General features: G+C 41.9%; 2 long non-coding RNA genes across 3 annotated transcripts in view; one reads left to right on the top strand and one right to left on the bottom strand.

Moving 5' to 3' along the window:
- Positions 1 to 20573, top strand: part of LOC138745697 (uncharacterized) — a 34028-nt gene extending 13455 nt beyond the window's left edge. For both annotated transcript variants that reach the window (XR_011346421.1, XR_011346420.1), the window contains exon 3: positions 17082 to 20573. This is a non-coding gene — a long non-coding RNA (uncharacterized lncRNA). The remainder of the gene's footprint in view (positions 1 to 17081) is intronic.
- On the bottom strand, positions 6010 to 10224 carry LOC138746333 (uncharacterized). Its single transcript, XR_011346871.1, has 3 exons — positions 9935 to 10224; positions 7894 to 8199; positions 6010 to 6159 (listed from the first exon to the last, which is right to left on the bottom strand). It is a non-coding gene; the product is annotated as an uncharacterized lncRNA (long non-coding RNA).
- Positions 20574 to 27490: the final 6917 nt, after the last annotated feature.

Raw genomic sequence — 27490 nt, 5'->3', positions numbered from 1 at the left:
GTGGCATTTCTAGTTGGGACGTGCCTTTGTTTTTGATCATTTGAAAACAGCTTAAATGTACTTATAAATACCACTGATATTATTATTTTACATTCTATAAAATTCCAAATTCTGAAAGTGTCTGGTCCACAGGATGTTGGATAAATGATTGAGCACCTGGAAACAGAAAGAAGAAAGAGTTAGAGAAGAGAAATCAAACTATTATATAAACACAATATCATAACAGTCAAATGACAACAAGGTTGTAAATTACTTCAACAATTATAACATGGCGAATTGTAAAAAGTCACAAAATTATTTAATACGACAAATTCTATCCTCTCACCTTCTGAACTTCTCGGGTAAGTACAAATCATTTCACTATCATTAAAGTAAAACACAAAATAATAAAGCAAGTTTCTAGTGATCTCATAAATTAGGAAAATATTGAATAAAAGGAGCCCATAAGCAGAGATAGATTAAATGTGATCAAGGTAGAAGAACATCGGAGATTCCCCAAAGTATCTTTTCCTTTAGCAGGCCCTTTCCACATCCAGAAGGACTATTACACAGCTGACATCCGCCAGGAGGCGCAGTCCAAATCCGGCACCTGTCAGACAGACCATCCCACAACAGGCACCTGACCAATCCTCATCTGGCATCTGGGAGATGGACTATCCACACCTGGCACCTGGCAGGTGGACCATTCCACATCTAGCAGGCAGACCATTCCATATCTCGCAGGCAGACCATCCCACATCTGGCACCTGGCAGGCGGACCATTCCACATCTGGAAACTGGTAGGCGGACAATCCCACATCTGGCATCTGGCAGGAGGACCATCCCACATCTGGCATATGGCAGCAAAGCTATTCCACATCTGGCATCTAGCAGCAGGAACATTCCACGTTCGGCACCTGAAAGGTGGACTATTCCACATCTGGCAGGCCGACCATTCCACATCCGGCATCTTGCAGCAGAAACATTCCACATCCGGCATCTGGGATTTGGAGGATTCCACATAAAGCAGGAGGAAGAGACTACTGGGGAAATGACCAACTCACACATACCAGAAGCAACACCAAATAAACAAAGAAGGCTGCAGATTTTCACGAAAGTCAAATTCCTAAGCATTAAAATTCTGAGGATCTGTCATGGAGTCTCCATGGTGATGCATTCAAAAAAAGGGCTATTGGTTATACTGTGTGATATGCCTGAGGAGATTCATTATCGCAATGAAGACACACCTTAACCTCCACAGGTGTACTATGCAGATCATTCTGGTAGGTTGCATCACTGCCTGGTCTGGAGGTGCCATCTCTCAGGAAAATCATAATTTCGAGAGGGTATTTAACTCTCCCTGTAACATCACAGGCACTAGAATTCACTCCAGTCAGAATCTATACATGACATGCTGTCTTAAAATAAAAGTCTCTATCGTGGAAAACCTCCACCACCCAGACCATAACTTCCTCACTCTACTATCATTGGATAAGGTACTGGAGCCTGAGGAATAGAGGTCAATGCCACAATGTCAGTTTCTTCCCTGATGCCACCAGATCCTGTATAATCAAGGAGCCAAAGACACAGCCTTGCTTTTTTGTGCACTGTTAACTTTATTTTTAAGTCTAGTTCTGAACGATGGTTATAAGATGAATGTTTGCTCCATCCTGCTGCCCCAAATCACCAAATATTAGGACATGTTCTTGACAATAAATCCTGATTCTGAACCTGACAAGATATGAAAGGTATCTTCACAAAAAGTGGAAATAGGTGCATGAGACCAAAAAATATGTAAACAATTACCTTCCCAGCAGGAGGCACACTGCACATCCGGCATCCAGATTGAGGCTCTTTCCACATCCGGCAGGAGGACTATTCCACATCCAGCATCCGGCAGGAGTCCCATTCCACATCCGGCAGGAGGCCCATTTCACATCCGGCATCCGGATGGAGGCCCATTCCACATCAGGCAGGAGGACTATACCACATCCGGCATCTGGCAGGAGGCCCATTCCACATCCGGCTGGTGGCCCCTTTCATATCCGGTACCCGGCAGGAGGCCCTTTGCTTCAAAGGCATGAGGCTCTCTTTTAAAATATTTTCAGTGGCCTTTAAGAAACAAGAAACAAACAGAAGCCATTAATCAATGGTAATACATAAAAAGGAAGATTCAGATAAAATACAAATTATAAAAATAATTGATCATGTCTAACCATTATATCATAACAAACAGAAATAAACTGATAAACATTTAAACAATTATAACATATGTCTAATAGAACATGATTTAAAGAGTATACGATACTCCAAATTCCTTCACCTTCCCTTCTGAAGTTCTTTTGTGAGGACATAAAATTTCTCTACCATTAAAGAAAACAAACATATAAAGCAAGGTCCCAGTGATTAAATGTTAAAAAAATGTTGAATTAAAGGTGCCCATGGACACAGAATGTTTAAATGTGAATCTGTGGAAGAACATCTGATTAATTCAAATTAAGGCCTGCCACCATATTACAGCGTAATTGAGTGTTTTTAGGGGCAACAGCATCTTTCCAACTCATCAATATTGAATATTCAACAAGGGAGGCAATAGAGTTGACATGTGGTTAATTCATAGTTCAATTCATTTAGGTTGTCTCTGTTGATCCAAAAGGAGCAATATTAGATTAGTTATCCACTTCAGGACATCCTTCAATACCATTGTTCCCTCAGTGCTGGTCAAAAAGCAACTAACTCTATCCCTCTGTACCTCACTCTGCAATTGGATCTTTGACATTCTCATTGGAAGACTACAGTCAGGACGAATTGGAAACAAGGTCTCTTCCCCACTGATCATCAACACAGGCGAAGTCCAAGGATGTGTGCTTAGCCACCTGCTCTACTCTCTGTAAACCCATGACTGTGTGTGGTGAGCCATAATTCCATTGCTATCAACATGTTGGCGGATGACACTACAATTGTCAGCAAACAATAAATGGCAATGATGAAGCGAAGAAGGAAGGACATAGATCAGCTGATTGAATGCTAACAAATCAAACTTTTCACTCAATGTCAACAAAACAATGGATAAGATTTTGGATTCTGCAGGAAGTCAAAAGAACACGACCCAGTCTTCATGGAGGTCTCAGGAGTGCAGATGTTCGCGAATGTCAAATTCCTAAGCATTAAAACTCTGAGGATCTGTCATGGAACCTCCATCGTGATGCTTTCACAAAAATACATCACCATTGGCTATACTGTGTGATGTGCCTGAGGAGATTCATTATCGCAATGAAGACACTCCTTAACCTCCACAGGTGTACTATGCAGATCATTCTGGTAGGTTGCATCACTGCATGGCTTGGAGGTGCCATATCTCAGGAAAATCATAATTTCGAGAGGGTTTTTATCTCTCCCTGTAACATCACAGGCACTAGAATTCACTCCAGTCAGAATCTATACATGACATGCTGTCTTAAAATCAAAGTCTCTATCGTGGAAAATCTCCACCATCCAGACCATAACTTCCTCACTCTACTATCATTGGATAAGGTACTGGAGCCTGAGGAATAGAGGTCAATGCCACAATGTCAGTTTCTTCCCTGATGCCACCAGATCCTGTATAATCAATGAGCCAAAGACACAGCCTTGCTTTTTTGTGCACTGTTAACTTTATTTTTAAGAGTAGTTCTGAACGATGGTTATAAGATGAATGTTTTCTCCATCCTGCTGCCCCAAATCACCAAATATTAGGACATGTTCTTGACAATAAATCCTGATTCTGAACCTGACAAGATATGAAAGGTATCTTCACAAAAAGTGAAAATAGGTGCATGAGACCAAAAAATATGTAAACAATTACCTTCCCAGCAGGAGGCACACTGCACATCCGGCATCCGGATTGAGGGTCTTTCCACATCCGGCAGGAGGACTATTCCACATCCAGCATCCGGCAGGAGTCCCATTCCACATCCGGCAGGAGGCCCATTTCACATCCGGCATCCGGATGGAGGCCCATTCCACATCCGGCAGGAGGACTAAGCAACATCCGGCATCTGGCAGGAGGCCCTTTCCACATCCGGCTGGTGGCCCCTTTCATATCCGGTACCCGGCAGGAGGCCCATTGCTTCAAAGGCATGAGGCTCTCTTTTAAAATATTTTCAGTGGCCTTTAAGAAACAGGAAACAAACAGAAGCCATTAATCAATGGTAATACATAAAAAGGAAGATTCAGATAAAATACAAATTATAAAAATAAATTGATCATATCATAACAAACAGAAATAAAGTGATAAACATTTAAACAATTATAACATATGTCTAATAGAACATGATTTAAAGAGTATACGATACTCCAAATTCCTTCACCTTCCCTTCTGAAGTTCTTTAGTGAGTACATAAAATTTCTCTACCATTAAAGAAACACAAACATATAAAGCAAGGTCCCAGTGATTAAATGTTACAAAAATGTTGAAATAAAGTTGCCCATGGACACAGAATGTTTAAATGTGAATCTGTGGAAGAACATCTGATTAATTCAAAGTTAGGCCTGCCACCATATCACAGAGGAATTGAGTGTTTTTAGGGGCAACAGCATCTTTCCAACTCATCAATATTGAACGTCGAGCAACAAGGGAGGCAAAAGAGACGACATGTGGTTAATTCATAGTTCAATTCATTTAGGTTGTCTCTGTTGATCCAAAAGGAGCAATTTTGGATGAGTTATCAACATCAGGACGTCCTTCAATACCATTGATTCCTCAGTTCTGGTCAAAAATCAACTAACTCTATCCCTCTGCACCTTACTCTGCAATTGGATCTTTGACATTCTCATTGGAAGACCACAGTCAGGACGAATTGGAAACAAGGGCTCTTCCCCACTGATCATCAACACAGGCGCAGTCCAAGGATGTGTGCTTAGCCCCCTGCTCTACTCTCTGTAAACCCATGACTGTGTGTGGTGAGCCATAATTCCATTGCTATCGACATGTTGGCGGATGACACCACAATTGTCAGCAAACAATAAATGGCAATGATGAAGCGAAGAAGGAAGGACATAGATCAGCTGGTTGTATGCTAACAAATCAAACTTTTCACTCAATGTCAACAAAACAAAGGACAAGATTTTGGATTCTGCAGGAAGTCAAAAGAACACGACCCAGTCTTCATGGAGGTCTCAGGAGTGCAGATGTTCACGAACGTCAAATTCCTAAGCATTAAAACTCTGAGGATCTGTCATGGAGCGTCCATGGTGATGCTTTCACAAAAAAGCCTCACCATTGGCTCTATTGTGTGATGTGCCTGAGGAGATTCATTATCGCAATGAAAACACACCTTAACCTCCACAGGTGTACTATGCAGATCATTCTGGTAGGTTGCATCACTGCCTGGCTTGGAGGTGCCATATCTCAGGAAAATCATAATTTCGAGAGGGTTTTTAGCTCTCCCTGTAACATCACAGGCACTAGAATTCACTCCAGTCAGAATCTATACATGACATGCTGTCTTAAAATAAAAGTCTCTATCATGGAAAACCTCCACCATCCAGACCATAACTTCCTCACTCTACTATCATTGGATAAGGTACTGGAGCCTGAGGAATAGAGGTCAATGCCACAATGTCAGTTTCTTCCCTGATGCCACCAGATCCTGTATAATCAATGAGCCAAAGACACAGCCTTGCTTTTTTGTGCACTGTTAACTTTATTTTTAAGTCTATTTCTGAACGATGGTTATAAGATGAATGTTTGCTCCATCCTGCTGCCCCAAATCACCAAATATTAGGACATGTTCTTGACAATAAATCCTGATTCTGAACTTGACAAGATATGAAAGGTATCTTCACAAAAAGTGTAAATTGGTGCATGAGACCAAAAAATATGTAAACAATTACCTTCCCAGCAGGAGGCACACTGCACATCCGGCATCCAGATTGAGGCTCTTTCCACATCCGGCAGGAGGACTATTCCACATCCAGCATCCGGCAGGAGTCCCATTCCACATCCGGCAGGAGGCCCATTTCACATCCGGCATCCGGATGGAGGCCCATTCCACATCCGGCAGGAGGACTAAGCCACATCCGGCATCTGGCAAGAGACCCATTCCACATCCGGCTGGTGGCCCCTTTCATATCCGGTACCCGGCAGGAGGCCCATTGCTTCAAAGGCATGAGGCTCTCTTTTAAAATATTTTCAGTGGCCTTTAAGAAACAGGAAACAAACAGAAGCCATTAATCAATGGTAATACATAAAAAGGAAGATTCAGATAAAATACAAATTATAAAAATAATTGATCATTTCTAACCATTATATCATAACAAACAGAAATAAAGTGATAAACATTTAAACAATTATAACATATGTCTAATAGAACATGATTTAAAGAGTATACGATACTCCAAATTCCTTCACCTTCCCTTCTGAAGTTCTTCTGTGAGTACATAAAATTTCTCTACCATTAAAGAAAACAAACATATAAAGCAAGGTCCCAGTGATTAAATGTTACAAAAATGTTGAATTAAAGGTGCCCATGGACACAGAATGTTTAAATGTGAATCTGTGGAAGAACATCTGATTAATTCAAAGTTAGGCCTGCCACCATATCACAGAGGAATTGAGTGTTTTTAGGGGCAACAGCATCTTTCCAACTCATCAATATTGAACGTCGATCAACAATGGAGGCAAAAGAGATGACATGTGGTTAATTCATAGTTCAATTCATTTAGGTTGTCTCTGTTGATCCAAAAGGAGCAATATTAGATTAGTTATCCACTTCAGGACATCCTTCAATACCATTGTTCCCTCAGTGCTGGTCAAAAAGCAACTAACTCTATCCCTCTGTACCTCACTCTGCAATTGGATCTTTGACATTCTCATTGGAAGACTACAGTCAGGACGAATTGGAAACAAGGTCTCTTCCCCACTGATCATCAACACAGGCGCAGTCCAAGGATGTGTGCTTAGCCCCCTGCTCTACTCTCTGTAAACCCATGACTGTGTGTGGTGAGCCATAATTCCATTGCTATCAACATGTTGGCGGATGACACTACAATTGTCAGCAAACAATAAATGGCAATGATGAAGCGAGGAAGGAAGGACATAGATCAGCTGGTTGAATGCTAACAAATCAAACTTTTCACTCAATGTCAAAAAAACAAAGGACAAGATTTTGGATTCTGCAGGAAGTCAAAAGAACACGACCCAGTCTTCATGGAGGTCTCAGGAGTGCAGATGTTCACGAACGTCAAATTCCTAAGCATTAAATCTCTGATGATCTGTCATGGAGCCTCCATGGTGATGCTTTCACAAAAAAGCCTCACCATTGGCTCTATTGTGTGAGGTGCCTGAGGAGATTCATTATCGCAATGAAGACACTCCTTAACCTCCACAGGTGTACTATGCAGATCATTCTGGTAGGTTGCATCACTGCCTGGCTTGGAGGTGCCATATCTCAGGAAAATCATAATTTCGAGAGGGTTTTTATCTCTCCCTGTAACATCACAGGCACTAGAATTCACTCCAGTCAGAATCTATACATGACATGCTGTCTTAAAATAAAAGTCTCTATCATGGAAAACCTCCACCATCCAGACCATAACTTCCTCACTCACTATCATTGGATAAGGTACTGGAGCCTGAGGAATAGAGGTCAATGCCACAATGTCAGTTTCTTCCCTGATGCCACCAGATCCTGTATAATCAATGAGCCAAAGACACAGCCTTGCTTTTTTGTGCACTGTTAACTTTATTTTTAAGAGTAGTTCTGAACGATGGTTATAAGATGAATGTTTGCTCCATCCTGCTGCCCCAAATCACCAAATATTAGGACATGTTCTTGACAATAAATCCTGATTCTGAACTTGACAAGATATGAAAGGTATCTTCACAAAAAGTGGAAATAGGTGCATGAGACCAAAAAATATGTAAACAATTACCTTCCCAGCAGGAGGCACACTGCACATCCGGCATCCGGATTGAGGCTCTTTCCACATCCGGCAGGAGGACTATTCCACATCCAGCATCCGGCAGGAGTCCCGTTCCACATCCGGCAGGAGGCCCATTTCACATCCGGCATCCGGATGGAGGCCCATTCCACATCCGGCAGGAGGACTATACCACATCCGGCATCTGGCAGGAGGCCCATTCCACATCCGGCTGGTGGCCCCTTTCATATCCGGTACCCGGCAGGAGGCCCATTGCTTCAAAGGCATGAGGCTCTCTTTTAAAATATTTTCAGTGGCCTTTAAGAAACAGGAAACAAACAGAAGCCATTAATCAATGGTAATACATAAAAAGGAAGATTCAGTTAAAATACAAATTATAAAAATAATTGATTATGTCCAACCATTATATCATAACAAACAGAAATAAAGTGATAAACATTTAAACAATTATAACATATGTCTAATAGAACATGATTTAAAGAGTATACAATACTCCAAATTCCTTCACCTTCCCTTCTGAAGTTCTTTTGTGAGTACATAAAATTTCACTACCATTAAAGAAATCAAAAATATAAAGCAAGGTCCCAGTGATTAAATGTTACAAAAATGTTGAATTAAAGGTGCCCATGGACACAGAATGTTTAAATGTGAATCTGTGGAAGAACATCTGATTAATTCAAATTAAGGCCTGCCACCATATTACAGCGTAATTGAGTGTTTTTAGGGGCAACAGCATCTTTCCAACTCATCAATATTGAACGTCGATCAACAAGGGAGGCAATAGAGTTGACATGTGGTTAATTCATAGTTCAATTCATTTAGGTTGTCTCTGTTGATCCAAAAGGAGCAATATTAGATTAGTTATCCACTTCAGGACATCCTTCAATACCATTGTTCCCTCAGTGCTGGTCAAAAAGCAACTAACTCTATCCCTCTGTACCTCACTCTGCAATTGGATCTTTGACATTCTCATTGGAAGACTACAGTCAGGACGAATTGGAAACAAGGTCTCTTCCCCACTGATCATCAACACAGGCGCAGTCCAAGGATGTGTGCTTAACCCCCTGCTCTACTCTCTGTAAACCCATGACTGTGTGTGGTGAGCCATAATTCCATTGCTATCAACATGTTGGCGGATGACACTACAATTGTCAGCAAACAATAAATGGCAATGATGAAGCGAAGAAGGAAGGACATAGATCAGCTGATTGAATGCTAACAAATCAAACTTTTCACTCAATGTCAACAAAACAATGGATAAGATTTTGGATTCTGCAGGAAGTCAAAAGAACACGACCCAGTCTTCATGGAGGTCTCAGGAGTGCAGATGTTCGCGAATGTCAAATTCCTAAGCATTAAAACTCTGAGGATCTGTCATGGAACCTCCATCGTGATGCTTTCACAAAAATACATCACCATTGGCTATACTGTGTGATGTGCCTGAGGAGATTCATTATCGCAATGAAGACACTCCTTAACCTCCACAGGTGTACTATGCAGATCATTCTGGTAGGTTGCATCACTGCATGGCTTGGAGGTGCCATATCTCAGGAAAATCATAATTTCGAGAGGGTTTTTATCTCTCCCTGTAACATCACAGGCACTAGAATTCACTCCAGTCAGAATCTATACATGACATGCTGTCTTAAAATCAAAGTCTCTATCGTGGAAAATCTCCACCATCCAGACCATAACTTCCTCACTCTACTATCATTGGATAAGGTACTGGAGCCTGAGGAATAGAGGTCAATGCCACAATGTCAGTTTCTTCCCTGATGCCACCAGATCCTGTATAATCAATGAGCCAAAGACACAGCCTTGCTTTTTTGTGCACTGTTAACTTTATTTTTAAGTCTAGATCTGAACGATGGTTATAAGATGAATGTTTTCTCCATCCTGCTGCCCCAAATCACCAAATATTAGGACATGTTCTTGACAATAAATCCTGATTCTGAACCTGACAAGATATGAAAGGTATCTTCACAAAAAGTGAAAATAGGTGCATGAGACCAAAAAATATGTAAACAATTACCTTCCCAGCAGGAGGCACACTGCACATCCGGCATCCGGATTGAGGCTCTTTCCACATCCGGCAGGAGGACTATTCCACATCCAGCATCCGGCAGGAGTCCCATTCCACATCCGGCAGGAGGCCCATTTCACATCCGGCATCCGGATGGAGGCCCATTCCACATCCGGCAGGAGGACTAAGCCACATCCGGCATCTGTCAGGAGGCCCTTTCCACATCCGGCTGGTGGCCCATTTCATATCCGGTACCCGGCAGGAGGCCCATTGCTTCAAAGGCATGAGGCTCTCTTTTAAAATATTTTCAGTGGCCTTTAAGAAACAGGAAACAAACAGAAGCCATTAATCAATGGTAATACATAAAAAGGAAGATTCAGATAAAATACAAATTATAAAAATAAATTGATCATATCATAACAAACAGAAATAAAGTGATAAACATTTAAACAATTATAACATATGTCTAATAGAACATGATTTAAAGAGTATACGATACTCCAAATTCCTTCCCCTTCCCTTCTGAAGTTCTTTAGTGAGTACATAAAATTTCTCTACCATTAAAGAAACACAAACATATAAAGCAAGGTCCCAGTGATTAAATGTTACAAAAATGTTGAAATAAAGTTGCCCATGGACACAGAATGTTTAAATGTGAATCTGTGGAAGAACATCTGATTAATTCAAAGTTAGGCCTGCCACCATATCACAGAGGAATTGAGTGTTTTTAGGGGCAACAGCATCTTTCCAACTCATTAATATTGAACGTCGAGCAACAAGGGAGGCAAAAGAGACGACATGTGGTTAATTCATAGTTCAATTCATTTAGGTTGTCTCTGTTGATCCAAAAGGAGCAATTTTGGATGAGTTATCAACATCAGGACATCCTTCAATACCATTGTTTCCTCAGTTCTGGTCAAAAATCAACTAACTCTATCCCTCTGCACCTTACTCTGCAATTGGATCTTTGACATTCTCATTGGAAGACCACAGTCAGGACGAATTGGAAACAAGGGCTCTTCCCCACTGATCATCAACACAGGCGCAGTCCAAGGATGTGTGCTTAGCCCCCTGCTCTACTCTCTGTAAACCCATGACTGTGTGTGGTGAGCCATAATTCCATTGCTATCGACATGTTGGCGGATGACACCACAATTGTCAGCAAACAATAAATGGCAATGATGAAGCGAGGAAGGAAGGACATAGATCAGCTGGTTGAATGCTAACAAATCAAACTTTTCACTAAATGTCAAAAAAACAAAGGACAAGATTTTGGATTCTGCAGGAAGTCAAAAGAACACGACCCAGTCTTCATGGAGGTCTCAGGAGTGCAGATGTTCACGAACGTCAAATTCCTAAGCATTAAAACTCTGATGATCTGTCATGGAGCGTCCATGGTGATGCTTTCACAAAAAAGCCTCACCATTGGCTCTATTGTGTGATATGCCTGAGGAGATTCATTATCGCAATGAAGACACACCTTAACCTCCATAGGTGTACTATGCAGATCATTCTGGTAGGTTGCATCACTGCCTGGCTTGGAGGTGCCATATCTCAGGAAAATCATAATTTCGAGAGGGTTTTTATCTCTCCCTGTAACATCACAGGCACTAGAATTCACTCCAGTCAGAATCTATACATGACATGCTGTCTTAAAATAAAAGTCTCTATCATGGAAAACCTCCACCATCCAGACCATAACTTCCTCACTCTACTATCATTGGATAAGGTACTGGAGCCTGAGGAATAGAGGTCAATGCCACAATGTCAGTTTCTTCCCTGATGCCACCAGATCCTGTATAATCAATGAGCCAAAGACACAGCCTTGCTTTTTTGTGCACTGTTAACTTTATTTTTAAGTCTAGTTCTGAACGATGGTTATAAGATGAATGTTTGCTCCATCCTGCTGCCCCAAATCACCAAATATTAGGACATGTTCTTGACAATAAATCCTGATTCTGAACCTGACAAGATATGAAAGGTATCTTCACAAAAAGTGGAAATAGGTGCATGAGACCAAAAAATATGTAAACAATTACCTTCCCAGCAGGAGGCACACTGCACATCCGGCATCCGGATTGAGGCTCTTTCCACATCCGGCAGGAGGACTATTCCACATCCAGCATCCGGCAGGAGTCCCATTCCACATCCGGCAGGAGGCCCATTTCACATCCGGCATCCGGATGGAGGCCCATTCCACATCCGGCAGGAGGACTATACCACATCCGGCATCTGGCAGGAGGCCCATTCCACATCCGGCTGGTGGCCCCTTTCATATCCGGTACCCGGCAGGAGGCCCATTGCTTCAAAGGCATGAGGCTCTCTTTTAAAATATTTTCAGTGGCCTTTAAGAAACAGGAAACAAACAGAAGCCATTAATCAATGGTAATACATAAAAAGGAAGATTCAGATAAAATACAAATTATAAAAATAATTGATCATGTCTAACCATTATATCATAACAAACAGAAATAAAGTGATAAACATTTAAACAATTATAACATATGTCTAATAGAACATGATTTAAAGAGTATACGATACTCCAAATTCCTTCACCTTCCCTTCTGAAGTTCTTTTGTGAGTACATAAAATTTCTCTATAATTAAAGAAAACAAACATATAAAGCAAGGTCACAGTGATTAAATGTTACAAAAATGTTGAATTAAAGGTGCCCATGGACACAGAATGTTTAAATGTGGATCTGTGGAAGAACATCTGATTAATTCAAAGTTAGGCCTGCCACCATATTACAGCGTAATTGAGTGCTTTTAGGGGCAACAGCATCTTTCCAACTCATCAATATTGAACGTCGATCAACAAGGGAGGCAAAAGAGATGACATGTGGTTAATTCATAGTTCAATTCATTTAGGTTGTCTCTGTTGATCCAAAAGGAGCAATTTTGGATGAGTTATCAACATCAGGACGTCCTTCAATACCATTGTTTCCTCAGTTCTGGTCAAAAATCAACTAACTCTATCCCTCTGTACCTTACTCTGCAATTGGATCTTTGACATTCTCATTGGAAGACCACAGTCAGGATGAATTGGAAACAAGGGCTCTTCCCCACTGATCATCAACACAGGCGCAGTCCAAGGATGTGTGCTTAGCCCCCTGCTCTACTCTCTGTAAACCCATAACTGTGTGTGGTGAGCCATAATTCCATTGCTATCGACATGTTGGCGGATGACACCACAATTGTCAGCAAACAATAAATGGCAATGATGAAGCGAAGAAGGAAGGACATAGAACAGCTGGTTGGATGCTAACAAATCAAACTTTTCACTCAATGCCAACAAAACAAAGGACAAGATTTTGGATTCTGCAGAAAGTCAAAAGAACACGACCCAGTCTTCATGGAGGTCTCAGGAGTGCAGATGTTCACGAACGTCAAATTCCTAAGCATTAAAACTCTGAAGATCTGTCATGGAGCGTCCATGGTGATGCTTTCACAAAAAAGCCTCACCATTGGCTCTATTGTGTGATGTGCCTGAGGAGATTCATTATCGCAATGAAGACACACCTTAAACTCCACAGGTGTACTATGCAGATCATTCTGGTAGGTTGCATCACTGCCTGGCTTGGAGGTGCCATATCTCAGGAAAATCATAATTTCGAGAGGGTTTTTAGCTCTCCCTGTAACATCACAGGCACTAGAATTCACTCCAGTCAGAATCTATACATGACATGCTGTCTTAAAATAAAAGTCTCTATCATGGAAAACCTCCACCATCCAGACCATAACTTCCTCACTCTACTATCATTGGATAAGGTACTGGAGCCTGAGGAATAGAGGTCAATGCCACAATGTCAGTTTCTTCCCTGATGCCACCAGATCCTGTATAATCAATGAGCCAAAGACACAGCCTTGCTTTTTTGTGCACTGTTAACTTTATTTTTAAGAGTAGTTCTGAACGATGGTTATAAGATGAATGTTTGCTCCATCCTGCTGCCCCAAATCACCAAATATTAGGACATGTTCTTGACAATAAATCCTGATTCTGAACTTGACAAGATATGAAAGGTATCTTCACAAAAAGTGTAAATTGGTGCATGAGACCAAAAAATATGTAAACAATTACCTTCCCAGCAGGAGGCACACTGCACATCCGGCATCCGGATTGAGGCTCTTTCCACATCCGGCAGGAGGACTATTCCACATCCAGCATCCGGCAGGAGTCCCATTCCACATCCGGCAGGAGGCCCATTTCACATCCGGCATCCGGATGGAGGCCCATTCCACATCCGGCAGGAGGACTATACCACATCCGGCATCTGGCAGGAGGCCCATTCCACATCCGGCTGGTGGCCCCTTTCATATCCGGTACCCGGCAGGAGGCCCATTGCTTCAAAGGCATGAGGCTCTCTTTTAAAATATTTTCAGTGGCCTTTAAGAAACAGGAAACAAACAGAAGTCATTAATCAATGGTAATACATAAAAAGGAAGATTCAGATAAAATACAAATTATAAAAATAATTGATCATGTCTAACCATTTTATCATAACAAACAGAAATAAAGTGATAAACATTTAAACAATTATAACATATGTCTAATAGAACATGATTTAAAGAGTATACGATACTCCAAATTCCTTCACCTTCCCTTCTGAAGTTCTTTTGTGAGTACATAAAATTTCTCTATCATTAAAGAAAACAAACATATAAAGCAAGGTCACAGTGATTAAATGTTACAAAAATGTTGAATTAAAGGTGCCCATGGACACAGAATGTTTAAATGTGGATCTGTGGAAGAACATCTGATTAATTCAAAGTTAGGCCTGCCACCATATTACAGCGTAATTGAGTGCTTTTAGGGGCAACAGCATCTTTCCAACTCATCAATATTGAACGTCGATCAACAAGGGAGGCAAAAGAGATGACATGTGGTTAATTCATAGTTCAATTCATTTAGGTTGTCTCTGTTGATCCAAAAGGAGCAATTTTGGATGAGTTATCAACATCAGGACGTCCTTCAATACCATTGTTTCCTCAGTTCTGGTCAAAAATCAACTAACTCTATCCCTCTGTACCTTACTCTGCAATTGGATCTTTGACATTCTCATTGGAAGACCACAGTCAGGATGAATTGGAAACAAGGGCTCTTCCCCACTGATCATCAACACAGGCGCAGTCCAAGGATGTGTGCTTAGCCCCCTGCTCTACTCTCTGTAAACCCATGACTGTGTGTGGTGAGCCATAATTCCATTGCTATCGACATGTTGGCGGATGACACCACAATTGTCAGCAAACAATAAATGGCAATGATGTAGCGAAGAAGGAAGGACATAGATCAGCTGGTTGGATGCTAACAAATCAAACTTTTCACTCAATGTCAACAAAACAAAGGACAAGATTTTGGATTCTGCAGGAAGTCAAAAGAACACGACCCAGTCTTCATGGAGGTCGCAGGAGTGCAGATGTTCACGAACGTCAAATTCCTAAGCATTAAAACTCTGAAGATCTGTCATGGAGCGTCCATGGTGATGCTTTCACAAAAAAGCCTCACCATTGGCTCTATTGTGTGATGTGCCTGAGGAGATTCATTATCGCAATGAAGACACACCTTAACCTCCACAGGTGTACTATGCAGATCATTCTGGTAGGTTGCATCACTGCCTGGCTTGGAGGTGCCATATCTCAGGAAAATCATAATTTCGAGAGGGTTTTTAGCTCTCCCTGTAACATCACAGGCACTAGAATTCACTCCAGTCAGAATCTATACATGACATGCTGTCTTAAAATAAAAGTCTCTATCATGGAAAACCTCCACCATCCAGACCATAACTTCCTCACTCTACTATCATTGGATAAGGTACTGGAGCCTGAGGAATAGAGGTCAATGCCACAATGTCAGTTTCTTCCCTGATGCCACCAGATCCTGTAAAATCAATGAGCCAAAGACACAGCCTTGCTTTTTTGTGCACTGTTAACTTTATTTTTAAGTCTAGTTCTGAACGATGGTTATAAGATGAATGTTTGCTCCATCCTGCTGCCCCAAATCACCAAATATTAGGACATGTTCTTGACAATAAATCCTGATTCTGAACCTGACAAGATATGAAAGGTATCTTCACAAAAAGTGGAAATAGGTGCATGAGACCAAAAAATATGTAAACAATTACCTTCCCAGCAGGAGGCACACTGCACATCCGGCATCCGGATTGAGGCTCTTTCCACATCCGGCAGGAGGACTATTCCACATCCAGCATCCGGCAGGAGTCCCATTCCACATCCGGCAGGAGGCCCATTTCACATCCGGCATCCAGATGGAGGCCCATTCCACATCCGGCAGGAGGACTAAGCCACATCCGGCATCTGGCAGGAGGCCCTTTCCACATCCGGCTGGTGGCCCATTTCATATCCGGTACCCGGCAGGAGGCCCATTGCTTCAAAGGCATGAGGCTCTCTTTTAAAATATTTCCAGTGGCCTTTAAGAAACAGGAAACAAACAGAAGCCATTAATCAATGGTAATACATAAAAAGGAAGATTCAGATAAAATACAAATTATAAAAATAAATTGATCATATCATAACAAACAGAAATAAACTGATAAACATTTAAACAATTATAACATATGTCTAATAGAACATGATTTAAAGAGTATACGATACTCCAAATTCCTTCACCTTCCCTTCTGAAGTTCTTTTGTGAGTACATAAAATTTCACTACCATTAAAGAAAACAAACATATAAAGCAAGGCCCAAGTGATTAATTGTTACCAAAATGTTGAATTAAAGGTGCCCATGGACATAGAATGTTTAAATGTGAATCTGTGGAAGAACATCTGATTAATTCAAAGTTAGGCCTGCCACCATATCACGGAGTAATTGAGTGTTTTTAGGGGCAACAGCATCTTTCCAATTCATTAATATTGAACGTCGAGCAACAAGGGAGGCAAAAGAGACGACATGTGGTTAATTCATAATTCAATTCATTTAGGTCGTCTCTGTTGATCCAAAAAGGGAAATCATAGGGCAAAGGAGTTAAGGGTTATGGGGATAAGGCTGGAAAGGGGTATTGATGGTAGTGATCAGCCAGGATTTGTAAAATGGTGGTGCTGGCTCGACGGGCCGAAGGGCCCACTCCAGCTCCTATTGTCTATTGTAAATATCAGACTGACCCTGAGAACTAAAGTGTGCTCTTCATTGACTACAGCTTGTCCTTCAAAACTGCTATCAACTCAGAGCTGGTCAAGAAGTAAAATCTCTCACCCCCCTGTACCTCACTCTGCAATTGGATACTTAACTCTCTCAACCAAAGACAACAGCCAGTATGAATCGGAAACTACGTCTCCTCCCCACAGTTTCTCAGCACAGGCCCACTCTAAGAATTTGTGCTTTGCCCACATCGCTCTCATTATTGTTAACACGTGACCATGTGGCGAGGCACATTTCCATTGCTTTCTGCGTGTTTCCCGATGACAGGACTAATCTCGGCCAAATAACAAATGGAATGACAAAGTGTACAGGAGGGACATAGATCAGCTCGGCTACTGTGTAACAACGACATCCTTTCCCTCAATGACACCAAAACAGAGGAGATAATTATGGATATCAGGGTGAAGTCTGCAGACCACGATTCGATCTTCATGGAGGATTCAGCCGTGGAGATGATCAAGAATCTATTCAGAAAGAAGGCTCGCCAGTGGCTATACTTTCTGAGGTGTATTAGGTGCTTTGGTATTTCATCCAAGACACCAGTTAACCTCCACAGGTGAACTTTGGAGAGCATTCTGGCTGGTTTCATCACTGCCTGGTATAGAGGTGCCAACTCTCAGGAAGTTCACCCTGCCACATCATCGGTGGCAGAATTCACTTCATCGACAACATCTACGTGAGGCGTTATATTAAAAAAGAATCCTGTTTCAGCAAAGTCCCCCACCACCCAGACCATAATGTCTTCACTCTGCTACCCTTAGGAGAAAGGTACTTGAGCCTAAGGACAAGCAGCGCATGCCACGAGGACAGCTTCTTCTCCGATGCCACTAAATTCTTGAATAATCAATGAGCCAAAGACACTGCCTTGTTTTTTTCCACTGTTAACTTCATTTTTTAAAGCAATGTTAAAAGATGGTTATAACATGAATGTTTGCACTATTCTGCTACCCCAAATCACTGAAATTCATTACTTGTTCTTGACAATAAATTCTGATTCTGAATCAGAAAACATATGTAAGACTTCTTCACTAAAAAGTTCAGAGAAGAGTGAGAGAAAAAAAAAATATGGAACAAAATCATCTCTTTAAAATCATCTCTTCAGAATTTAGCTTAAACTATAATGGGCACCCCCTCCTCGCACGCACGCACGCACGCACGCACGCACGCACGCACGCACGCACGCACGCACGCACGCACGCACGCACGCACGCACGCACGCACGCACGCACGCACGCACCCACCCACCCACCCATTCATTTGCGCATTGTGGGGTTAAGTTACATTTATGTTTAGAGTTAAGGAACAAATGATAAACTATAAATAAAAAAAACGATTGTTTGGAAGATATTGTTTTCTTTGTGAATTTCTATTGCTGCTGGTCTCGTATTTAACACATTCCCTGGCTTTCTTCCTATAAACCATGATTCCCTGACTAATCCTATACATCTCAATCTCTGCCTTAATTACTCCCAATGACCTCACTTCCACAATCGCCTTTAGCAACAAGCTTCACAGACTCGTGAGCCCCGGACTAAAGAAATATTTTGCATCTCTGTTTTAAATTGACACCCTTTTATCCTGACATTATGCCCTCTTATCCTACAATCCACTGTCATGGGAAACATCCTTGCCACATCTACTCTGGCTCGGCCTTCCAGCATTTGAACTGCCTCGATAAATTTCCCCTCATCCTCTGTACTCTATCAAGAACAGCCGAAAAGCTTAAAACGATTCCTCAAATGCTAACCCTTTGAATCCTGGTATCATTCCAGTAAATCATCTCTTAACCCTCTCGTCTCCTAAATGCAATTCTACGATTAATGGTCCAATAGACAGTATGCCTTGTTAATCACAAAATCAACCTGAACAGCTTTTTGGAGCCCCCTATGGACTCAAACCACAAGATCCCTGTGATCCTCCACACTGCCAAGAGTCTTACCATTAAAACTAAATTCTGCCATCATATCTGACCTACCAAAATGAACCAGTTCGCATTTCTTTGGATTGAATTCCAACTGCCACTACTCAGCCGGGGTTTTGCTTCCAAACAATGTCCTGCTGTAACCTCTGACAGGCCTCCACACTATCCACAACACCCCCAATCACTGTGTCATCTGCAAACTGACTAACCCATCCCTCCACTTCCTCATCCAGGTCATTGATCCAAATCTCAATGGTTCCCAGAACAGATCCCTGAGGAACACCACTGGGCACCTACCTCCATGCAGAATAGGACCCGTCCACAACCACTCTCTCCCATCTGTGGTCAAGCTCATTCTGCATCCACAATGCAATGCCCCTTTGGTTGCTTTGCCTCCATACCTTCTCAATAACGCTTGCATAGGGAACCTTATCAAATGCCTTGCAGAAATTCATACACCCAACATCTCCTGCTCTTCCTTCATCAATGGGTTCAGTCCCAGCCTCAAAGAAATTCAATCAGGCTCGTAAGGCTCAACCTGCCCTGGACAAAGTCACCTTGACTCTTCTTCATCATAGTCGACCTCTCCAAATGTTCATAAATCCTGCCTCTCATCATCTTCTCCATCAATTGACCAACCACTGCTCGATCATTTCCTGGGCTACCTCTACTCACTTTCCTGAATAAAGAATCAACATCCTCCGGAACCTCTCCCGTCCCATCGATGATTCGAAGATCGTTGCCAGAGGTTCAGCGATCTCCTCCCTCACCTCCTCCAGTCGCCTGGGATCCATCTCATCTGGTCCCAGCCACTTCTCCAACTTGATGCTTTCCAAAAGCTCCAGCACATCCTCTCTCTTTTATCTCCAGGCTCAAGCTTTTCAGTTTGCTGCAGGTCATCACTTCAATAACCAAGATCCTTTTCCATCGTCAAGTCTTCATCAACCCCTCTGCTATTTCCTCACTTTCTCATTGTTACACTTGATAAGTCCTATTCTTTCACGTCTTATCCTCTTGCTCTTCACCCACTTGTAGAATGTCTTGATGATGTCGTGGACTTTCAGTTCAAAAATACACGCCACTTTTGAACAAATCTGCTCCTACACCCCCACTTATCTCCACCACTGTGTCAGCAGGATCAAGGCCTGTCCGACATGTCCTGTGCTGGGAAGGGAGCTGAATCTCATGCTCGGAATCAGAGATTGACAAGAATATGTGTCACAAATTTTGCTGAAACTGAATAACATTAATATTGACTTCTCTGGCTGTCATTAAGCTCCCCACTTCAATTCTCCCCCATCACCTTCCCCAAGATCTGTCTCTCTCCCCTTTCCCTTTCTCCTTTCCCACAGACATCATCAATGCTCACCTCTCTGTTGGATATGACACCATTACGTGTATGAAATGATTTATACTGAATATTTGGTAGTCATTTCTGTAGTATGTAATGAATAAAGCATTGAGTTAGTCGGCATTGACGATGTGGCTGTCATTATTTACAATGGGGGGCTCGAACATAACAGTGGCGACGAGGATTCAAGAACTCACTCAACCATGACACATTTATCATTTCTACTCCAGAAGACAGTGAGATGACGGCAGCAGTTCCTGCAGCTCCCTTAGACTAATCCAATGAAGATGAAGACACGTGGGAAGCATCTGTAGAAGGTTTTGACGATCATTGTATTGTACATGATATGACTGAAAATCCTCCATCCACTAAAAACGGGCATTGTTTTTAACCCTAATGGGAGGAGGCACCTGAGCTCTTAAGATCGCTGACTAGCTCACACATGCCTTCAACGAAAGCATCTGCTGAAATCTGTCAAGTGATCGCTCAGCACCTTAACACCCCACCTCCAGCGATGACAGAAAGTCATAAATTTTACCGATGTAAACAACAACACAGAGAGTCTGTCCCCAATTTCATGTAAACTGTCTAGATACAATGCAGTTGGGCAGATCAAAGACGTCAAGAGATCAATTCATAATGGGTTTAGCTGAACAAACGACCCGAGGAAAACAAATTGCAGCACAAAATCTGACACCTGAACTGGCGTTAGACATTGCTACTGCCGCCGAGACAGTGGGAAGCAATGCAGATGTCTGTCCGAGAGACTTGGCTATCAATAAATCTTGGTGCCAAGATTCTTCCCGCCAGGAACCTGCCCGTCAAAAATGTTTTTGCTGTGGGAAGACGAATCAAAGTCCCAATATTTGCTACTTCAAAAAGCCAAATGCCACAAATGCAATGTGAAGGGGCACATCAAAGCAAGATGGCCATTGATTAAACTGAGGAAAGATTACCAGCCAGCCTCCTGAAAAGTACATTTTGACCAAGAGACGGGAAAAGCCAGACACTGAAATCCGGATACCAATGAATCAGAAGTGGAACCAAACCAAAGTGAACATGTGATCCAAGTAATCCCCATCCGTGGGCCACAAAGAGCCAAATTTTTACATCCACGTCCACATGAACAGCAAACTGATATGGATGGAACTCAATACAGGAGGAGCGGTTTCCCTCAGGCCCAGAACAATGAAGGAGGGCCAGCTACCACACACAGATGCTCCATCTTAAAAACAGTTATGGGGGAGGAAATACAAGTTCTTGCCAAGTGCAATGTACACGTTAAGTACAAGGATCAATCGAATCAGTTGCCCCTCTATATCACCGAGAGGCCACAATTGCTCGGTCCTCATGGTTAACAACTTTCAGCTGGATTGGCAAGAAATAGGGAACATAATCAGTCAAAAGAACAAAGAAAAGTGGGATGAACACCTGCTGCAAACCACACACCTCAAACTGGCTCCAATTTTAAAATGTGATGGTAAGGAGATCAAAGCAATCCTGGTGTCTCACCAAGGTTTAGATAACTAAAATAAGAAAACATCACTCCTGTCCAGGTGAACACAAGACTATGGAGCAGTAATAGGCTATTCAGCCCTACTACCTGGCCTTCTCCCCTTGATGCTCTGACTAATCAAGAATCTCTGCCGATGACCTGGCTCCATAACTGCCTGTGGCAACAAATTCCACAGATTCACCACCCTCTGGCTACAGAAATTCCTCCACATTTCTGCTCTAAGTGGAATTCCTTCAATCCTGAAGTTGTTCCTTCTCTTCAACTCTTCCATCATAGGAAACAACTGTTCTACATCCACTCTGACCATGCCTGTCAACATTCAAAATGTTTCAATGATGACCTCCCCCCCACACATTCTCCTAAATTCTAACGAGTCCAGGCCGAGAGCCAGCAAACATTCCTCATGCCATGCATCCCGCACACTTGCAGCACCAGGCTGTTAGTTTTCCCACAGCTTCCAAGTCCTGCACCATTCCTGCTTGGAAATATATTGTTGGTCCTTTATCATCCCTGGATCTTAATCCTGGAAGACCCCCCTCTCCCACCCTCCTGCCTAAAAGCAGCTTCACCAGAAAGATGACTGCACTTCAAGAAGGCAGTTCAGCCCCACACTCCCCAAAGCTGAGTGGTAAATACTTGCTTTCAGATTAGATTAGTTTAGATACGATTTATTGTCATGTCATCAAACATAAATGTAATATTACACATCATCAACAATATTACAGCAGCTATCATCAAGGATCCACACCACACAGCACATGTTCTGTTCTCGCTGGATAGGGTGTAGGGGCCACAAGACTCACACCACTAGGTTCAGGAACAGCCGCTCTCCCTCCACCATCAGACTCTTCAACAACAAACTCAATCAGGGCTTCATTTAAGGACTTTACTTTGCCACTTTATTGATTTTTCCCACTTCTCTTTTTTGCACAGTTTGTTTCCATTTCTTTATTTGTTTCCGCAGTGTCCAGTTTTTTCTTGCAATTCCAAGAAGTGGTCATTTGGCCTGGCCCACAAGATAACAAATCTCAGGGTTGTATGTGCGATCATTCATGTACCTTGACTATAAATCTGAATCTGAAATCATTGCCCTCAGTCTGACAATAAAGCAGACAAAGATTCACTGTGAGCCTGAACATTGACTGGCTCCCCTTACAGTCAGGCAAAGAGAGGTCAAAGAGAGTCCCTTCACAGTCATTGGGTGACCGTGGATTTGTCTCCGATGCTCCCGCAGCCTCTGCCAGACTCCTGTTCAGTTCAAATCGTGGCCCGTTCCAAACCTACAGCACAGTGAGGAAGTCTTCAAAGCCCAAGGCATACAAAACGTGGATGTTAAAGTGATTGGAATCCAGCATCTCAGACAGCAACTCATTTGTACATGAGAAATGACATCTATTCGAGTTGACTTGTTCATGTGAAGTCTTGTTTGACGTCTATCATTTCCATTTCTTAAGAAAGTGCATCCAGAAATGTGAAAAGCTGAGACATGAAACAATGTACCTCAAACAAGTTTAAAGGGATGTCCATCAAATTTGATTTCAAGAATATGCCTTAAATATTGTACCTCCCCATGGTAAAATTCCAATGAGATCCTTGTATTAGCCAGGTGACAGTGTCCACCTGACATTAATACTACTTATTCCCGCTGGTGTGACTCGAATTAAAGCCATGTCTTGTACTTTGTGGTTCTGTTGGGATTTTTGAACCACACAGGAGGCACAATGATACAAGGGTAGTTCTATTGCGTCTGTTTCTTCATGGGACTTCGTGTAACCCTTGCTTGGGTTTTTTAAATCATTGGGGAAGAAAAACGTCCTGAAATTTCCATGCAAGAGTGGAAAATCAGTCATATGAAGAAACAATTCTTTGGAAACAACTTGACAAGAAATTTGTGAGTTTTGAGGTCTGATGGCTCACGCTTCCTCCATAATTGCTTTTGAACAGCAGTAAAGACTATTTTCAACACAAAAATTTCTGAGACTGAACATTAAAATCAACTCTTCAGAATTAAGCTTATAATTTAATAGTTTGGGTTTTGCCCCATGCGCACATGCACACACATTTGCACATCATGTGGATAAGTTAGATTTAAGTTTCAAGTGAAGTAAGAGATTATTAATAAATAAATGAATGTTGTGAAGATACCCTTGCCTTTGTGAATTTCTATTGCTGCTGGTCGAATATTTAACAAATTCCCTGGCTTCTTCCCTGTAAACCAAGATTCCCAGACTAATACAAAGCATAGCAATCTCTGCCTTAAATACTCCCAAAGACCTCGCTTCCACAGCCGCCTGTGGGATCAAGCTCCACAGATCATGAACCTCTGGCTAAAGAAATTTTTCTGAATCTCTCTTTTAAATTGGCATCTTTTCTCCAGAAATTATACCCTCGTCCTAAAATCCAGGCCATGGGAAACATCCTTTCCCCATTTACTCTGGCCAGGCCTTTAGCATTTGAACTGCCTCGATATGTTTCCCCTCATCCTCTGTACTCCAGCTGAAAACCATTCCTCATATGTTAACCCTTTCAATCCTGGTCTCATTCCAGTAAATCTTCTCTCAACCCTCTCCGAAGCCAGCACTTTGTTTCTCAAATAAGGCATCAAAACTGTCCCCAATACTCCAAGAGAGGCCTTACCTGAGCTTGATGGAGTCTCAACATCACACCCCTGCTCTTGCCTGCTGTCCCTCTGGGAATGAATCCCAACATCGCATTCACCCTGTTTATAACAGAATGGAATGTTCTAGAACTCATCAGGATGACCAAAGGCCTTCATCGCAATCCATCAATAATGGTGATTTCAGATGGGATTGTGATGAATAAATTAGAACTTCCCTGGACATTCCATGTTGTCTTTTGAATGTCCCTTTTGTTCCAGCCTCCATCACCACCCTTGGCAATGCATTCCAGGCACCCACCACACTCTGTGGAAAATAACATCTGGCCTCTGTTATCACCACTAAACTTTCCTCTGAATCTACATTTTCATAAAATTGAATTATTCCCAATCAACTCACATGATCCTATATATGACATTATACCATTTAAGATTGTTTTTTTTTAAAAAAAATTATTTTTCACACCATAAACCACATTGTTAGAGATAGAGAATTTAGGTTAAAATGGCTTAAGTTAAAATGTGATGATTAATCATAAAAAGGGAAGCCAGAACGGACAGGGAGCTTACTAGCAGCCAAGGACAAAAGGTTCAGCTGGATATGTTTTTTTAAACATATCTTTTCATGGTCATAGTGAGAGACATGCAGGAGACAAAAGATTGATAAGAAGGGTGAGAAACAGAATTTAGTGTATGTAGAGTTCGCAGTGTACGTAACGAACGTGATAATTAAAAATGCAGTTGTACTTAGAATGCTTTTGCAATACTAACCAATTAAAACAGTATTAATAAGAAGGGGAAGGGCAAACAACAAGGGTATAAAAATCAATGCACTGTATGTATCGGGGCTTAACTGGTGAGAAGCCAGTTGAGTCCAACTCTGCAGACTTGTAAATAAAGCTTGTCGTGTCATCAGTTTTAAAGAGACTCATGTGTGAGAAGTTTTATTTCTGACAGTACGTTGAGTTAAAAACACCGTAATACTTCCCTGAACAACACACCTCTCTCCGAAAACCAACAAGAACCTTCCTGAGTGGTAATCATTTACCTTTCGAGCACCAAAGCCTGGTGAACTTTATATATGTTCAATTATGTGCACAGTATATGAATGGACTGCAACAAGTGGACTTGGAGGAATGAGAAGTGAGATTGGACTGTGAACCAAAGAACTTTTCTGAACTTACACACACATTACACACATGTGCACTTAGAATTAGAAGGGGGGTAAGTTAAGTAAATTAAGTTAAAGTATTAAAATAGTGATAAGTTAAAGTGTAAATCGTGTTCATGTTTAAAGATAATTAATATCAGCTTTTGTTTTAGTCACCATTTGTCTTGGTGAATATCTATTGCTGCTGTGTTTTGGGATCCTCTGGTCTCGTAACACAGCAACTTCAGGTTATGATAATAGTCCAAAAAAGGGACCCGGCATCTTTTGAAAATTATTAATTGACTCTTCAATAATTTTTTGTAAATATCAACAAAACATAATATAATTTAACTGTTGTGTTTGTGTCGTTGGAGAAGTGCCTTTCCATTCAATCAGAATTAGAGTTTTGGGTGCCGCATTTGAGAAAAGATGTGCTGGTGTTGGAGAAGGCCAGAGATGATTTACTGGAATGATATCAGGAATGAAAGGGTTAGTGTATGAGGAACAATTGTCGACTCTTCGACTGTACTAGTTGGAGTACAGAAGGATAAGGGGGACCTCAGAAGGATTTCAAATGCTGGAAGGCCTGGACAATTAAAAACAACATTTGTTAAAGTATCCCTTTGTCTTGGTGATTTCCTATTGCTGCTAGGATTTGGGGTCCTATGGGCCTGTAACAGTCCCAAGATGAGGTCTTCTACTCCAGGACACCCAAAATGTCTTATTTCTTCAATAAATGCAGTTTTCTCCATACTGTCTTTGATCAAGTCTGCACCCGTATCTCCAATTCTCTTTCTGCCCTTACCCCACCTCCTCTCCAGCCGAACAAGGACAGAATCCCTCAGGTTTCTCACTTACCACCCATCAGCTGCCACATCTGACACGTTAACCTTGAACACTTCCAACTTCAGCACCATCCTCTAACCTGCTCCACTCAGATCCTCTTTTCACAGGGGCACATCTTTCTGTGACTCCCTCGACGGCACTTTCCTCTCCACCCACCACCACCTGATGCACTTCCCATTGAAACCGCAGAAATTGCCAAACTTGTCCCTTCCTATCCTCTCACCTCCATCCAAGGCCACAATCAGACCTTCCAGTTGAGGCAGTGTTTCACATGCACCCCATCCAACTTAATCTCCTACATTTGGTTGACTCAGTTGACCTCGATATCAGCAAGTCCAAATAGAGACTGGGTGGCCATTTTGCTGAACACATGCGCTCTGTGGATCTAAACTTGAGCCTCCTGTGGCCTACCATATCAATTCTCGAACCCTTCCAACAACATTTCTGTTGGCCCCATCCTTCACCAAGGTGAGGGTAAACAATCTTAAAGAAAACACATTATATTCCTCCTGGGCAGCCTTAAACTCTATAGCATGAACACGAATGTTTCTAATTTAAGCAGCCACTCACCTCTGTCTGATTTCACTGTCTCCATCTCTTGATCTACTGCCCATTTGAATATAATTACTCCTTTAAGGTAGAAGAGTCGACATGGTGTTTTTCCTATATAGCTTGCCATTGAACAACTGGCAAAATTAAGCGGCAGTTGTTGCAGAATGAATGGTGTTATTGTTCAAAATCTGCCTGTGATCGAAAGTATTCTTGGACTGAATAGACATCTGGGCCAAATGGCTATTTAAGGATAATCTGTACATGATTGTACATCCTAAAGTACAATGACTACTTCTTCCACTAAAGATTGTTAAAGAGCAAGAATAGACAATACAATCACGTAAAATTCCCATCCATACAGCACACGTATTAATACACAAAACAATCACACTTCCTTATTGGTCAGGAAGTGCCTACACTTCCAAAGGAGACTGAGGAGGTCAAGGCCAACGGC

Source organism: Narcine bancroftii, chromosome 11 (assembly GCF_036971445.1).
Source record: "Narcine bancroftii isolate sNarBan1 chromosome 11, sNarBan1.hap1, whole genome shotgun sequence".
Taxonomy (NCBI): domain Eukaryota; kingdom Metazoa; phylum Chordata; class Chondrichthyes; order Torpediniformes; family Narcinidae; genus Narcine; species Narcine bancroftii.
Note: the sequence above shows the minus strand (reverse complement) of the source record. Positions and strands in the feature narration are given on the sequence as shown.